At 40.4% G+C, this 5,357-nt stretch overlaps 1 pseudogene; it reads right to left on the reverse strand.

Moving 5' to 3' along the window:
* Positions 1-1,265: 1,265 nt before the first annotated feature.
* LOC102853929 lies at positions 1,266-1,596 on the reverse strand (annotated as a pseudogene).
* Between the last annotated feature and the right edge of the window lie 3,761 nt (positions 1,597-5,357).

Raw genomic sequence — 5,357 nt, forward strand, 5'->3', positions numbered from 1 at the left:
TTGCGGAGATCCTGACAACAACCTTACCCCATGCTCCACATTCTTTTAATTCCTTGGCAGCTATTGTGAATAATTTGATGATAAATGCAAGGAGAAATTATTAACCACTGCAGTCTTCTCTCCAGCATATTATGTTCTATTAATCCAGAAGTCTTACTTACCAAAAGGAGGAATATTTCTGTCAAGAGACAAAATAATAATTCCATTAAACCCAAAGTCAAATATGCCACATGGCCATTTTGGGCTCCTCAGGCTTCTGAATCAATAGAAAATAGGAATGACAATGTTTGATTCTATCAAGTATAAATTGGGCAGCTAATTCATAAGGTAAGTATGCAAGTGTATGTCTGGAATACAGTATTTTCCTTTGGGCATCTCTTAATGCTACCATGTCCTGGCATCTCACAGCCACTCTGTAGAACTGCCCCATAGGGTTTCGAGGCCATAAATCTTTACCGGAGCAGACTGCCTCATCTTTCTTTTGTGGTTATTGTTTTTGTTGATTGCCTTTGAGTAGAGCACAACTCATAGTGACCCCATAAACAAAAGGTCTGAAACCCCTCCACAACCATCAACACTTATCAAAAGTTTATAAGGGTTTCTGGAGGTATCTTGTTTAGGAAGTGGATGTCACTCTCAAAAACTCACAGTGTCATGTCAAAACTAACTCATAGCTGTTCTCTGGTGGGTTTTTCTGGGGCAGTGAATCACATGGGAAGGAATGGCCATTTTTTTCATGAGGAGCCCCTTGGAAGATATGAACCACCAGAGAGGCACCACACGTGGCCTACTGGCACAACTCTCTATGAACTAAGTCACCAGAGCTCTTGGGTTTTTTTTTTGTGTGTGTGTGTGTGTTTTAATAAAATAACTAAAAAGCATTTGTTTTTAACTAAGATTTATTTTGAGGACATAACTAAACTTTGTTACCCACCCACCCCATCTACTTTGCAGAAGGGTTAATACAGTGAATGTTATAAAGTAGGTATGAACATCTTGAAGGATTAGAATCAACATTAACTGACAGAGAACAACTTCTTTTACATCATCATAAAAATGATAAGAAATAAAGGAGGGAAAGAAAAGGGGAAAAGGGCAGCAGGGATTTCAGATTGAACAAATCTCCCATTTCATCGAATATGTTCAATCCTGTCTAGAGAGCAACAAAATGGAAACAGGACTATAATACGAAACTCCCACTCCAACACCCTGTACACACACCTGCGTTGCAAGCCCACCCCCATTCCCTAAAGATTCCTATTCAACTATTTCCCAGCCTGTTGGGCCTGCCGACGAGGGAGTACATAGATCTTCTCTTTGATCCAGTCTTTGTTGTAAGGCTGGTATGTCTGGGTTTTGCCTCTGTAAACTAGACAGCTGAGGGTTGGCCAGATCATCAATAAAATCAAACAATGGACTGATCCTATATATGATTAAAGGACTGTTGGGATTCATTCTCCTCAGATGCTCTTCATAAATTTTACAAATGCCTTCTGCGCGTTCATTCACGGATTCATAGTTGGCATAAGTTCTGCCTTCTGGTCTCTTGGTAGGCCGTATCAACAAAATGGTGTGAGATATCATGCCTACAGCCATTGCCAATCCCTCCTCTGCACACACCAGAGCTCTTATATAGTGGGTTTGAATCACTGACTTTTCATTTAGTACCTGAATGCCTTACCACTGTGCCTTTTATTTTTTTTAATTGTTGTTAATTACCACTGAGTCAGAACCAACCCCTAAATGACCCTCCAGCAGGTTTCCAGAGACAGTAAATTGCATAGAAGGAGATTGCCAATCTTTCTCTCACTGAGCAAGCTGATGGATTCAAACCTCCTGCCTTCAGCTCAGCAGTCCAGCTGCTTACTGCTTCACATCATGAGTGCTCCTTTCTGTTTACTAACCCTACTTTGCATCTTACAATTATCTCTTTTAATAAAAATTTTATTACTCATCCTCAAACATGTTGCACCTTTGTCTTTCCTCTTCTCATCCCCCAAATTTTCCACTAGAGATGAACCATATAAGCCATCTCTCTTAATATTTACAGAGAAGAAACGACACTCTTAATACTCAAATAACTCTCCATAGTCCCATAATGGTCTTATCATGGTTAGAACTTTGACTTTATCATTCGCAAATGGAGATTCTTTTCATTATAATGAATGGTTTTATTTAATTGCATTTGCTTATAAATGAATTTGATAAAAGAGTTTCTTGATTCAACCCCTTACCCCCATGACAACCAGAGGGCTGGATGATAGTGAGTTGGTGTCTGTGATGAACACTGAACATCTGCTGAAAGTACCAAAAGGGAGAAAGGGCAGCTTCTGGTACTGTAAGCACACAGGCTTCTAGCTCAGTGATTTCCATGAAATGTCTATGGAACTACAGGAGTGTGGATGCAAAACCTGCAAAACGGATAGTAACTACGCTCAGGACTTTGTTAAACTTAGAAAATCTGCATCCATAAATATGTTAAAAGTAAAGGCAGATAAATCTAGATAGCAGTCAAAAGGTCAATTTATACTGTTTTATTATATCTGAGCAAGGAATGAATACCCTGTTCAATGAAACATTGTTGCAATCAGTAAGATAATTGTTTTTCCAGGAATTAATTTCTCTTTGGAGGTTATCTTTATGGCTCTAGGGTTTCAGCTCCAAGTGTTTAATCATGTGTTCATGGTGGAGACATAATCACTAATGTCTGCTCAGTTTATCTATTAAGGCTAACAGATAGAGTGGAAAATAATGTATAGGCACACAGCATCAAATGATTTTGTGTTCTCACAAAGGTTTTATTTGTTATAAACCAGAGGTCTGATTATTTATGCTTATACTAATTGTTGTCAATCTTTAGCTGTTCATTTCATTTTAATGATTACTTCTTGCCTTCTAAAATGGACTTTCTCAAGGTTACTGACAGTAGTGCCTTTTCTACTTATTTCATTAAACAAATCTAATTCGTGTATTCCTACCTAGTGCTTAGGGGAGTTCTTATAGCATAGTCCATAGGGATTTTACCTGATAACTCAGAGGTGGTGCTTCTCTGGTTGTTACAATCCACCAGCAGCTCTGTCAAAGAAAAGATGGGAAATCTTCTCCTATGTGAGTTACAGTTTCAGAAAATCCATTGAATGGTCAGTTGGACATCTATTTCTACTGGATGGTAATGAAACACAGACCGACAGACACACCTTTTGCTTGGTCCATTCAAAGTCAACAATTTCTATTTCAGCTGAAATTTAAATTGCCTTAGATAAATTTATCTGTTGTTGTTGTTGTTATGTGCCGTCTAGTCATTTCCGACTCATAGCAACCCTATGCACAACAGCCCTAAACCCTGCTCTATCCTGCGCCAACCACACTGCCTCTGACACACCCAATCCGATTACACCAGTCACCAAATCAATCCAACTCATAGAGGGTCTTCCCCTCCTGCGCTGTCCCTCCACCCTCCCAAGCATGATGTCCCTCTCCAACGACCCGTCCCTCCTGGCAACATGTCCAAAGTATGTCAGACGAAGCCCCAGAATCCTTGCCTCCAAGGAGTAGCTTGGTTTAATCCTCTCCAAGATGAATCTGTTTTCCTGGCAGTCCATGGTACATTCAGTACTCTTCTCCAGCACCACAGCTCAAAAGCATCCACTCTCCTTCTGTCCTCCCTAGTCATTGTCCAACTCTTTGATGCATAACAAGCGATTGCAAAGACCATGGCCTGTATCAGGCACACCTTAGTCTCCAGAGAGAGACACCGTTGCTCCTGAGTACTTTAGAGAGGTCCCTAACAGCAGACTTTCCCATCGCGATACACTTTTTAATTTCCTGACTGCTGGTGCCAAGAGTGTTGACTGTGGAGCCAAGCAAACTGAAGCTGTGAACAATCTCAATCTCTTTGCCATCCATCCTGATGCTACCAATTGGTCCAGTGGTGAGAATCTTTGTCTTCTTGACATTGAGCCTCAGTCTATACTGAAGGCTGCCGTCCTTGACCCTTCGCAACAAGTGCATGAGGTCCTCCTCAGTTTCAGCAAGCAGGGTTGTGTCATCTGCATAACGCAGATTGTTAATAGATCTTCCACCAATCCTGATGCCACAATTCTCCTCATAGAGCCCAGCCTCTCGGATAATCTGCTCTGCATACATGTTGAAAAGGTATGGAGACAGGATGCATCCCTGGTGTACACCCTTCCCAATTTTGAACCATGCAGTGTTACCCTGCTCTGTTCTGACTACTGCCTCTTGGTCCAAGTATAGGTTTTGCATTAGCACAATTAAATGTTCTGGGATTCCCATTCTTCTCAGAGTCAGCCACAGTTTGTTATGATACACACAGTCAAATGCCTTTGCGTAATCAATGAAACACAGATAGACATTCTTCTGGTATTCTCTGCTTTCAGCCAAGATCCATCTAACATCAGCAACAATATCCCTAGTACCACAACCCCTTCTAAGCCCAGCCTGGACTTCCGGCAGTTCTCTGCTGATGTGCTGTTCTAATCGTTTTTGGATAATCTTCAGGAGAATCTTGCTTGCATGTGAAATCAATGACACTGTTCTGTAGTTTCCACACTCAGTTGGGTCACCTTTCTTTGGAATGCGAACAAATATAGATCTCTTTCAGTCAGTTGGCCAAGTGGTTGTTCTCCTGATTTCTTGGCACAACTTGGTGAGCACATCCAGGGCAACATCTGTTATCTGAAATACTTCAATTGGTATACCATCTATTCCTGGGCAAATTCATTGCTACTGAAACTGAACCAACTCCTTGCTAACTCTCCTTTGGATTTGCAAGACTATAAACCACACACCAGGCGCTTCCCAACCTTTCTTATGTGAATCCATTGGTGGATTCAAACTCCCAGTGAGGCATGGCTTATGAGTTAGCATCACAACTGCCTGAATTACACCTTTGTTCCAGGAAACGCGAATTGGTAATGTTTTATTGAAAAAAATATTGAAGATAAAATATCGGATTTCTTTTGAGTAGAATATAATTTAGTGGTAGAAACATAATCTTAAATAGGTAAATAATATGTGAACATAATAACTGTTGCTACGCCAAAAAACGGATTTTGATCTATGCATAGTTATGTGACAAAAGTGGAAATGCCCCATAGGGTTTTCTTGGATGTTGTCTTTACAGAAACTACATATTGGTAATTGTTTTGGCGAAAGACTTGGCGATATGGTTCTATATAGGAGTAGAAAAGCTTCATTGTCAAGAATTTCATCTTACTTAGATCCACAATCAACACCATTTATATCAGCAGTCAAAGAAGGCAGTTTGGTACTTCCTCGAAACCGAACATAAAAATTCCATATGACCAAGCTATTCCGCTACTTGTAATATGTTG

Source organism: Elephantulus edwardii, unplaced genomic scaffold, assembly GCF_000299155.1.
Source record: "Elephantulus edwardii isolate Elephantulus edwardi_28Jun2011 unplaced genomic scaffold, EleEdw1.0 scaffold00163, whole genome shotgun sequence".
NCBI lineage: Eukaryota > Metazoa > Chordata > Mammalia > Macroscelidea > Macroscelididae > Elephantulus > Elephantulus edwardii.